At 39.5% G+C, this 12,316-nt stretch overlaps 1 protein-coding gene across 4 annotated transcripts in view; it reads left to right on the forward strand.

Moving 5' to 3' along the window:
• Window positions 1-27: 27 nt before the first annotated feature.
• The window catches only part of SERAC1 (serine active site containing 1), a 57,591-nt gene continuing 45,302 nt past the window's right edge, over window positions 28-12,316 (forward strand). Inside the window, exons 1-2 of one of the 4 annotated variants that reach the window (XM_059176657.1) lie at window positions 55-168; window positions 6,454-6,581. The gene's annotated coding sequence lies outside the window, so the exon portion shown is untranslated. Of the gene's footprint in view, window positions 169-6,453; window positions 6,582-12,316 lie in introns of all 4 variants that reach the window. The other 3 variants (XM_059176656.1, XM_059176659.1, XM_059176658.1) reach the window with 3 other exon arrangements.

A 12,316-nucleotide genomic window follows, 5' to 3' on the forward strand; every position in this document is an offset into this window, starting at 1 on the left:
GAGCGCGAACTGGGCCGAGGGGCGGGGCGGGGAGCGACGGGGGCGGTGTCACGTGCCGCCGGGAGCCGGCTGGAGGGCTCAGGCTGGGAACCGCGGAGGAAGGTGGGCTCCCTGCCGCCTGGGTGGGCGGCGATCGGCCGAGAGCTGGCCGAGTCCGCGTGCCGGCAGGTAGGAAGGGGAGCCCGGGCGCGTGGGGGCGGGCGAGGGCGTCGGCGAAGCCGGCGCGGCGGGGAGTGGGAGGACGGCGCGGGGGCACGGCCCCTGACACACCGGCTGACCCGCCGACCCGTCGCGGGGAGGGAGGGCCTCCCCCGAGCCGCTCCCGCCCGACTCTTCTTTCCCGGCCGCTGCCCAGCACTTGTTCCTCCCTGAGGCCCCTCAAAGCAGCTGCCGGTACCATCAGCCTCCACTGGGTTGTCACGGAACGATGAGGAGGAGTAAGAAAGTGTCTCATTCAAATCGGAGCCTGCCAGCCCAGCTTCTACCTGGGACCCGAGAAGGTGGATAGATCGAATGCGATTAGGTTTTTAAGCCCCGAACGGTCACTGTAAGACCCCAGAGGGCTCCAGAATTAATCCTTTCCCCAAATTTGGATGTGTAGTCTCATAGAGCTCTCTAATTCTTTTTACCGGTGGAGGTATGAGGCTCTTGCTTAGCGTCCTTAGGTTAAATTGTATTTCCCAGTTAAGCTAATGGGTTTATGTGATTAATAAGCCCAGCTCTTATATCCATTTCCCTCTAATCAGCCCTCACATTTTTTCCTCCTTTTGGTTTCCGTATTGCTGGTTCTGCGATCGCCCTAGGTATGGTTCTTACAAAGTGTCTTTTGATCATTAAAATATTTTTATGATTTTTTTTAATTTTTAAAATTCTTTATTCAAGTATAATTGACATGGAAGGTAATATTAATTTCAGGTGTGCAATATAAGGATTTAACAATTCTGTGCATTACTCAGTGCTCATCACTGTACGTGTACTCTAATCCCCTTCACGTATTTCCCGCATCTGCCCATTCACTTTCTCCCTGACAACCACCAGTTCTCTATATTTAAGAGTCTGCTTTTCTTTGTTTTTTCCTTTGTTTCTTAAATTCCACATATGAGTGAAATCTTACCATATTTGTCTTTGATTTATTTCACTTGCCATTATAATCTCTAGATCCATCCATGTTGTTGCAAATGGCAAGATTCCATTCTTTTTTTTTTTAATTTTTAAAAAGATTTTTATTTATTTATATTTATTTATTTGACAGAGATCACAAGTAGGGGGGGGTGGGGTGGGGGGTGGGGGTGGGGTGGGGAGCAGGCTCCCTGCTGAGCAGAGAGCCGGATGGGGGCTGGATCCCAGGACCCTGAGATCATGACCTGAGCCAAAGGCAGAGGCTTAACCCACTGAGCCACCCAGGCACCCCTTGAGGAACTAATGTACTGTTTTCCACAGTGGCTGCACCAGCTTGCATTCCCACCAACAGGGCACAAGGGTTTTTTTTTCCCCACATCTTCCTCAGCACTTGTTATTTCCAAGTATCTTTTCTTTCCTTTTTTTTACCCCCTTGCAAGCATGCTCCTCCTGAACATTTCATTGACCCTCCACTCTTGCTCCCCAGGTGCTGGTGTCAGGCCTACACATGAATCAACTGTGATTAATCTAAGCCCCTCCTCTTAAACTGAGCGAGTTCTTATCTTTCACCATTACTTCAAAACCTGCTTTTCTAACTTACTGTGTTTCTCTGAATCAGGATTTAAAATCTCCATCCATTTATTCAAACATTTTTGTGCACCTGGTATGTGTCAAGACACTGTTGTAGACACTGGGAATACAGTGATTAACAAGCAACCAATTTCATTGGGGGTGGGGAGGAGAAAGATAGCAAAATCAGTTAAGGAGAAGGTAGATGGTGATGTAATAAAGAGTGACTGGAAAGGCTGCTTTGTTTAGAGAGTGTCAGAATGGCCTTCAGAGCCCCCAAATGATATAACTTAGGTAGGCTCTGGGGAGGAAGCTGCAAAATAATTGCAATATTTATCTAGAAAAGTAAACTAACATAAACAGCTAAGAAGAGCTTGAGACAGAAGAGTAATGCTATCAAAATACAAAAGTACAACACAAGACAGTGTGATAGTAGTACAAGACAGAACAATGGAACAGAATAAACATTCCAGAAACAAAACAACAGAGAAATGTGTGTGCCTATGTGTAGGCTTACATGTACATGCATTTATAAGGTAAGGGAAGGGAAGAGATCACAAATTCGAGGGAAAGGGTAGTATTAGTAAATGGTGAAAAATGGCATTCAGAAGGATTTCTGAATTTAAAAAACACTTCTATGTATCAGCAATAACTAACTGGGAATTTTAAATTTAAAAAACAGGTACTGTTTGTGCCAGTGTTCAAAACTAAAGGTATCTAGAAACAGATCACACTGAAGCTGTATAGTCCCCTAGGGAGGAAGTTGTAATGTTCTATTGAAACACAACAGAAGACCCAAGTAAATGAAGAGATACATCGTATGCATGGATGGGAATACTCAATATCATAAAGGTGTCAGTTTTCCCCAATTCTGCAAATTCAGTACAATTCCAGTTAAAATTTTTTTCATGGAACTTGACTAAGGACTTAGAACAGCCAAGTCAATTTTGAAAGAAAATCAAATGAAGTCCCTTATCAAAACTTAACTTGAAGAAGGTGAGGGAAACCAAGGATTCAGGCAACACTTAGGTGTTTTCCTTGAGCTACAAGATAGATCAGTTCTCATTTATAATCCAAAACCGTTTGCCATTTGGTCGCAGTGGGGAGGATGAGTAGAGCAAGATTTTAGGGAGAAAAAAATTAAAGAACAGTGTTTTTGACAGTTAAATTTGAAAGATCTGTTGGATATCCAAGTGGAAATGTTCCAGTAGCTGCTGGACAGATGAGTCTGAAAAGAATCTGGCTGAAGGTACAACTCTGGGATCACTGGCATATAGATAAAACTGTGATGGGTTAGAGTTAGGTTTGGGTACATTACAAAGAAAACAGATGATGATAATGCCTTAACTCTTCATAAGATTCCATAGCTAGGCAGGCCATAGCTGGTGTGGCAACAGCTCCGTGATCATCAGGGCCTTGGGCTCTTCTTCCTTGCTGTTCTGCCTTCTTTGGCATGCTACCTCGTGGCTGAGATGGCTGCTTTAAGGCCAGCTGTCACCTGCTCATAGCAAGAGGGAAAAGGGAAAGGTGAAGAAAGGCACATACTCTTTTTTTTTTTTTTAATTAATATATACTGTTATTATTTGTTTCAGGGGTACAGGTCTGTGATTCATCAGTCTTACACAATTCACAGCACTCACCGTAGCACATACCCTCCCCAGTGTCCATCACCCTCCCACCCCATCTCTCCCCTCCCTCTCTACTCCATCAACCTGCAGTTTGTTTCCTGAGACCAAGAGTCTCTTAAGGTTTGTCCCCCTCTCTGGTTTTGTCTTGTTTCATTTTCCCCCTCCCTTTCCTTATGATCCTCTGTCTTGTTTTTCAAATTCCTCAAATCAGAGATCATATGATAATTGTCCCTCTCTGATTTATTTTGCTTAGCATCATACCCTCTAGTTTCATCCACGTTGTTACAAATGGCAAGATTTTGTGGTCTTTTGATGGCTGCATAATATTCCATTGTATATGTATACCACATCTTTATCCATTCATCTGTTGTTGGATATCTAGGCTCTTTCCATAGTTTAGCTATTGTGGACATTGCTGCTATAAACATTTAGGTGCACGTGCCCCTTTGGATCACTACATTTGTATGTTTAGGGTAAATACCCAGTAGTCCAATTGCTCGGTCTTAGGGTAGCTCTGTTTTCTACTTTTTGAGTAACCTCCTTACTGTTTTCCAGAGAGGCTGTACCAGCTTGCATTCCCACCAACAGTGTAGGAGGGTCCCCCTTTCTCCGCATCCTCACCAACACCTGTTGTTTCCTGACTTGTTAATTTTAGCCATTCTGACTGGTGTGAGGTGGCATCTCACTGTGGTTTTGATTTGTATTTCCCTGATGCTGAGTGATGTTGAGCACTTTTTCAGGTGTCTGTTGGAAAGGAACATGGTCTTAAGGACACTTCTAAGAAGTTGCGTGTGACACATCCACTGAGAGCCCATTAGCTGGTTTCTAATCAGTGGTCACAAGTAGAGGAAAAGATAGATAATGTAGTCTTTATCCAGTTATCTGTGTGCCCAGCTACGATTCAGGGTTGTTGTTTTTTAAAATTTTTTTGAAATAAACATATAATATATTTTTATCCCCAGGGGTAAAGGTCTGTGAATCGCCAGGTTTACACACTTCACAGCACTCACCAAAGCACATACCCTCCCCAATGTGCATAACCCCACCCCCCTTCTCTCAACCCCCCTCCCCCCAGCAACCCTCAGTTTGTTTTGTGGGATTAAGAGTCACTTATGGTTTGTCTCCCTCCCAATCCCATCTTGTTTCATTTATTCTTCTCCTACCCCCTTAAGCCCCCATGTTGCATCTCCACTTCCTCATATCAGGGAGATCATATGATAGTTGTCTTTCTCTGATTGACTTATTTCACTAAGCATGATACCCTCTAGTTCCACCCACATCGTCGCAAATGGCAAGAATTCAGGGTTTTTTTGTTGTTGTTGTTTGTTTGGTTGGTTGGTTTTAGTAAGAGTGAAGAGGGAATGGGATATTTAGTTTCAGTTTGGTTTCTTCTCCAACCAGGGCAATGAAGCTACTGTTGTAAAAGCTCTGGTGACTTCCTTGTTGTTAAATTTAATGGAATTTTTGAGCATTTGTTTCACTTGCTTTTAAACTCTCCATTTTTACTTTCTGTGTCCTCAGAATTTCTCCTCTGTTCTCTACTTAAAACTAGTGTTGCATATTTAATGCAGTCACAATAATAATCCCAAAGGTTTTTTTAAAAAATAGAAATTGACAAGCTGACTTTAAAATTATATGAATGTGCCAAAGATCTAGAATAGTCGATCTTGAAAAGGAAGAACAAAACCAGAGAACTTGTACTACCGAGCTTAAAGATTTATTATAGAACTCTAGTGATCAAGACGGTATGGTATTTATATAAGGATAAACAAATGGATCAATGAAATGGAATAGAGTCCAGAGATATGCCCATGCTTATATAGCCAACTGATTTTCAAACAAAGCACCAATCAGTTTAGTGAGGAAAGTAAAATGTTGTTTTGTTTTTTTTTTAAAGATTTTATTTATAAACAGACAGAGATCACAAGTAGGCAGAGAGGCAGGCAGGGGGGTGGGGAGCAGGCTCCCCACCAAGCAGAGAGCCTGATATGGGACTCGATCCCAGGACCCTGAGATCATGGCCTGAGCCAAAGGCAGAGGCTTTAACCCACTGAGCCACCCAGGTGCCCCAAAAGTAAAGTTTACGACAAATAATGCTGAATTATTGGATATCCATATGGGGGAAAAATGAACCCATTTCACCCAATATACAAAAATTAATTTGAGATGGATCAAAGACCTAAAAGTAAAAGATAAAACAAACTTATAGGAGAATTTCTGTGACTTTGAAGTAGGCAGCAATATCTGCGACGGGACACAGAATGCAATAACAGTGAAAGGAAAAATCTGATAAAAGAGACGTTATGAAAATAAAACTTGTGTTCGTCAACAGGTGCCTTTAAGAAAGTGAATAGACAAGTCACAGAAGAGGAGATGATATTTGCAGTATATATTGTACATATATCTGATAAAGAATTTGTTTCCAGAATGAATAAAGAGCCAGTAACTCATTCGAAGCACCAATAATCCAAGTTAAAAATCAGTAAAAGAACAGATACTTCACACACCAATAAATGTAAATGGCCAACACGAATCTGAAAAAGTGCTCAGCATCATTAGTTTTCAGGGACTCGCAAATTAAAAACACAAGGGGATACCCCACTAATATGGCTAAAACCAGAAAAGCTAATAGCTCCAATATCAGTGAGGATATGGAACAGCTGGAACTCTCCTACTCCTTCATTATTGGTTGCAGTGTGAAATGTACAATCATGTTGGAAAAATATCTGGCAGCATCTTATAAAGTTAAACATATACCTGCCTTATGACCCGGCAATTCCACTCCTAGGTACTTACCCAAGATCAGTGAAAAATGAAAACATAGGTCTACAAGAAGTGTTATATCAGAATGCTTATAGTAGCTTATGGTAGGCAGAATACTGGCCCTTCATAGATATCCATGCCCAAATCCCTGGAACCTGTGAATATGTTACGTTGTATGGCAAGAAAAAAAAAAAAGACTTTGCAGATGGAAAGTTCTAGAACTTAAGCTAGGAAGATTATTTTAGGTTTTTTGACAGGGCCTAATACCACATGAGTTCTTAAAAGTGGAATAGGAGAGCAGAAATGTCAGAGATAAGGCAATGTGAAAAGGATACAGTATTGCCAGTTCTGAACTGTAGAATGCTACCTACAGAGATCCCAGGGTGGCACACGGACAACCCCTACCAAGGAAACAAGGACTTCAGTCTGACAGCTGCATGGAACTGAATCCTGCCAACAGCCTGAGTGAGTGTGCAAGTGCATTCTCCCCCAGAGCTTTCAGTAAGTAATACAGCACTGGAACACCTTGGTTTCAGCCTCCTGAGGGTGAAAACTGAAGTCCAATCTAAAGTAGTTCCTGAGAATCTGCATTTTAATAATCTGATAATCCTAAAATGACATTTGGATAAGCTCTTTTTAATATATTTACCATTCTTCAATAAATTAACCCCAACAAATTGTTTCAATTAATAGTATGTGCTAATGACTCATAAGTCTATCTAGCTTAGACCTGTCTACTGAACTGAGATAATTTAATGGACATCTTTACATGAATATTTTATAGGAACCTTAATCTCACCATGTTGAAATTGGGAATTCATCCTTCTTCTCAAATCAATTTCCATTCCTGTATTTCCCTATTTTGGTAAATATTAACCTGTACATACCCCTGCATACCCCAGTATTCCAAATCAGAAACTGGGAACCATAACCATCTCCTCCCTGGTATTCATTATTCTCCACCTTTTTCAAGTGGTTATTAGATTCTGTTCTCTTAATCGTTCCTTAATCTGTTTTTTCATCATTCTCAGAGCCACTGCTTTAAGTCAAGTACATGTTTCTTTTTGATGATCATTAAATGCCTTCCCAGTAGTTTTCCCCACTGCTGCTTTGACTTTCCTCCAGCCTATTTTCAATCTTGTCAAGTTTGAAAAAAATTTTTTTTGAAAAATTTTTTTTTACCATGTTACTCCATTTCTTAAGGTGAATCTCCCAACAGCTTCCCGTAACTCAAGGTAAACTTCAGACAACTTAACTTAGCTGAAAGGACTTTGGTGATCTGATTAGCCCCTGCCTTCACTATTCCTGTTTTAGTAATCAACAAAATGAGCTGACATCAAATCAGTAAGGAGAAGATCTGAAAAACACTACCAACCAATTTGACCTAATAGACTTTTGTAGAGCCCTCTGCCCCCAAACAAACCAGGATATACATTCTTTTCAAGTGCATGTGGAACATTCACCAAGACAGACCATATTCTGTGCCATAAAGCAAATCAAGTTTTTCAAGAATTGAAAATATACAAAGCCTGTTCTCCAACCACAATGGAATTAAGCTAAAAATCAACAGACATATTTGGAAATTACCAAATTGGAAATTAACACACTTCTAAATATTCCATGGGTTGAAAAGGAAGTCACAATATAATTAGAAAATATATTTTTTGAATATTTTATTTATTTGATAGAGCATGAGTGGTGTGAGGGGCAGAGGAGGGGGGATAGGAAAAGGCAGACTCTTCTCTGAGCAGGTATTCCCAGCGTGGGGCTTGATTCCAGGACCCTGAGATTGTGACCTGAGCCACCCAGGCATCCCAGAAGATATTTTTAATTGAATGAAAGGAAAATAATAGTATATCCAAACTTGAAGGATTCAGCCAAGCAGCACTTGAGAAGTTTTTAGTGTTAAATAGTGACAGAAAAGAAAGAACCTTAAATCAGTGATTTAAGCTTCAGTTTTAAGATGCTTGGGGGGCGAGCCTGGGTGGCTCAGTCATTAAGCGTCTGCCTTTGGCTCAGGTCATGATCCGAGAGGCCTGGGCTCCCTGCTCAGTGGACGCCTGCTTCTCCCTCTCTTACTCCCCCTGCTTGTGTTCCATCTCTCCATGTCAAATAAATAAATAAAATCTTAAAAAAAACAAAAGGTGCTTGAGAGGGAAGAGGTATTTGAAATCAAAACAAGCAGAGAACAGAGACTAATAAAAGGAAATAAAACAAATAAAGGTAAATAAAGCACAGAGCAATGAGATTGATAATAGAAAAACAACGTAATTCAATGAAACTAAAAGCTGCTTCCTTGAAAATATTGATAAAATTCATAAACCTCTAGCCATACAGGATAAGAAAAAAAGAGAAGACACAAATTGCCAAAATCAGGAATAAAAGAGAAGGCCTCATTTTAGATTCTAAGCCCTTAAAAAGATAATACAGGAATATTTATTAAAACCTTTTAGGGAACAAAGAATACCAGTTCTACATAAAATTTTCCAGAATATAGAAGAAGATGGACTACTTACTAGCTTATTTTATAAGACGAACATTATCTTCATGAGAAAATGAAAGATCTCACCAAAAAACAAAACAAAACAAGAGATTAATATCTGTTATAAACATAGACACAAAAATCCCTAACAAAATACTAGCAAATAAAACATATCTAATATATCATTATTTCAATTTATTCTTAAAATATTAGTCAGTGTAACATATTAACAGACTACAGAAAATCACATGTTCATCTTAATAGATGCACAAAATGCTTTTGTCAAAATTCAGCAATTTAGGAATAGAAGAGAATGTCCTCAAACAGGTAAAGGACATCTACAAAAAAGTCTACAGCTAACATCATCCTTAATGATGAAAGACTGGGAGATTTCCTCCCAAGATCAGGAACGATATAAGGATATCTGCTTTCACTACTCCTGTTTGGTATTGTACTGGAGGTCCTACCCCATCAAATAAAGCAAGATTAAAAATAGAAGGCATAAAGATTAAAGGCATAAAGAGGAAGAAATTGAACTGTTTCTATTCACAGGAAATATAATTGGGTATGTAGAAATCCTAAATAGTCACCTCCCTAAAAAATATAAAAGTCCCAGAATTAATGAGTTGGGTTACAAGGTCACAGGGTATAAGGAAATACACGGAATCAATCATTACACAGAATCAATCATTTTCATATATTAACAAAGAACAATTGGAAATTGAAATTAAAAAAGAAAAAATCCTGAAAGTATTATTTATAGTTGTACCAAAACCTGGGAAATACTTTGATATAAAAATTTTAAAATACCTGGCAGTGTTTGTATGTTGGAAATGATCAAACAGGTGAAAAAAAAAATGACAGAACAAATGGAAAGGTAATCCATGTTCATGGATTGGAAGACTCAGTATTAATCACAAACTCAGGAGAATTATTTTTGTAGAAATAAGATGATTCTAAAATTTATATGGAGGGCGCCTGGGTGGCTCAGTGGTTAAGCCGCTGCCTTCGGCTCAGGTCATGATCTCAGGGTCCTGGGATCGAGGCCCGCATCGGGCTCTCTGCTCGGCAGGGAGCCTGCTTCTCTCTCTCTCTCTCTCTCTGCCTGCCTCTCCATCTACTTGTGATTTCTCTCTGTCAAATAAATAAATAAAATCTTAAAAAAACAAATTTATATGGAAAGACAAACTAGGATAGCAAAAACAATTTTCTAAAAGAACAACCAAGTTCAAGAAACATTATTTAATTTTAAGATTACTATAAATCTATAATAATCAGGAAAGTGTGGCATTGGAAAAGATTTGGTCAACATATAAATTAATGAAATAGTATGTAATGGTAGACACATATACACATGGTCAGTTTTTTGGGCAAAGATGCAAAGGGAATTTAATGAGGAAATGGTCATCTTTTCAACAAATAATTCTGAAACAATTGCATATTTGTGTGCAAAAAGAGAAAAAAAAAAACCATCCCCGATCAATACTCTTCACCCTATACAAAAATTCACTTAGAATAGATAATAAAATGAAATGTAAAAACCTAAAACTATTAATCTTATAGAGAAAGGTATAGGAAAATATCTTGGTGATCTTGCTATTTTTTTGCAATAGCAAAATCATGATCCATAAAGTAAAAATTAATTAATTTGACTTTATCCAAATTGTGAACTTTTGCTTTCTCTTTTTAATTTTTAATTTTTAAAGATTTTATTTATCCATTTGAAAGAGACAGAATACAAGCAGGGGGAGAGGTAGATGAAGAGAGAGAAGCAGACTCCCCGCGGATTTGGGAGCCCAGTTTGGGGCTCGATCCCAGGACCTGGAAATCATGACTAGAGCCAAAGACAGATGCTTAACCATCTGAGCCACTCAGGCACCCCAGAGAACTTTTGCTTTCTAAAAACACAGTTAAGACAATGAAAAGGCAAGCCATAGATTGGAAGAAAATATTTGTAAATTATAAATCTAACAAAGATTTTTTACCCAGAATATATAAAGTATTTCTAAAACTCAATAAGAAAACAAACAGCCTTATTAATAATGGACAAAAGATTTCAACAGATTCTTCACCAAAGAATAGAGATGGCAGATACAAAATATGGAAAGAGCCCAGATGTCCATTGACAAATGAACGGATAAAAAAGATGTGGTACATATATACAATGGAATATTACTCAACCATCAAAAAGAATGAAATCTTGCAATTTGCACTGTGGTGGATGGAACTAGAGAGTATTATGCTAAGCGAAATAAGTCAGAGAAAGACAAATACCATCTGATTTCACTAATATGTAGAATTTAAGAAACAAAACAGATGGACATAGGGGAAGGGAAGGAAAAATAAAATGAGTTAAAAATGGAAAGAGAGTCAAACCATAAGAGTGCTCACTCTAGAAGCTGTCAAGATTTATTTTAAAGATACAGGAACTAAGAAAGATGTTACCTCTTTGATGTAAGTTTAGACGAACAGATCAGTTGTGCAAAAATTGTCCAGAAATGAACCCTAGGTAGGTTCGACCTCGGTGTATGGAGGACTCTTCTAATCACTGAGGAAACTATGGTTTGGAAATAAATGGTCTTGGGATGTTTGATTTTACGAATTTGATTATTTGATTTTAGACATTCTGGGTTTTAGGTGTTTGTGGTCCTTCAAAGTGGAAGTGTTCATTAGGCGGTCAAATGTGTATGTACCTGCAGCTTAGCAGACAGACCTGGGTTAGTTATAGAAATCTGGGAATCACAAGCTTATGGTAGAGCTTTGTGAGGAAAACTTGAAATTACTCAGCCAGAGAGTATAGCCTGAGAGAAAAAGAGGAGAGTAGGTGGAAGCCTCTGGAACACTAATATTTAAGGACCCGGTGGAGACAGCAGAGCCACCTGCCAACCCAGTGAGGGCAGGGGCTCTGCGGTCTTATTCACATCTCAGGTTTACAACCCCGACAGATGACAGGTGCTCAGCAAGTGTTTGTTGAATGAGTATTAGCAGCCAGACCTGTGAGAGTAAAACTAGAAGACAAGGAGTAATAGTAGCGAGAGGAGGAGAGAGAAATGAAATGCTTCAGAAGAAGCAAAAGGATGACTGAAAAGTGGATTTCGGAACAAAGATGTCCCTGACTGGTGACCTTAAGGGGAGCTGTCAGTGCTAGAGGACACTGGAGAAAGCGTCTTAGGAAGGAAGGCGAGACAAGAGGCACTTGGCTCGAGGGAGGGTTTTCCCCCCAGTCATTTGTTTTTTGTTTTGTTTTTGTGTTTTGATGGGAGAACATGGAAATCCAGTATTTAGGGAGGAGGAATAGAGCTGAAAGAAAGGGAGGGAGGATTAAGAAGAGAAAAGCAGCTCATTAATGAATTAGGGTCCCTGTGGAAGTGAGAGATGAGACCTAGAATACGGTTTCCCCTTGGAAAGGGAGTAAGATCTTTTCCTCAGAAACTGGGAGGAACAATGGAGGAGAAGATCATTTGCCATCTGGAAAAGGCAGTGTAGACGAATATAGATGAATACACATTTGCAGGCCAGGATGGATTTACCGAGGAGTTACGAACCTTATGCTTTGGATGATGACTTACTTGCGTGGGCCCCTCTGAGTGCTGTGAGTTACTAGGGGTTTTAATGTCCTGGGGGAGAGGGAATGCCACATTGTAATCCAGAAACATTTCTATACAAGGATTTCTGGCACATTGTCTAATGGAATCTCAGAAGAAAGGGATCAAAATTCCCAAGACTCCAGTCACTTATTATATCTTTTCTCATT

The sequence above is a fragment of the Mustela lutreola genome, chromosome 6 (assembly GCF_030435805.1).
Source record: "Mustela lutreola isolate mMusLut2 chromosome 6, mMusLut2.pri, whole genome shotgun sequence".
Taxonomy (NCBI): domain Eukaryota; kingdom Metazoa; phylum Chordata; class Mammalia; order Carnivora; family Mustelidae; genus Mustela; species Mustela lutreola.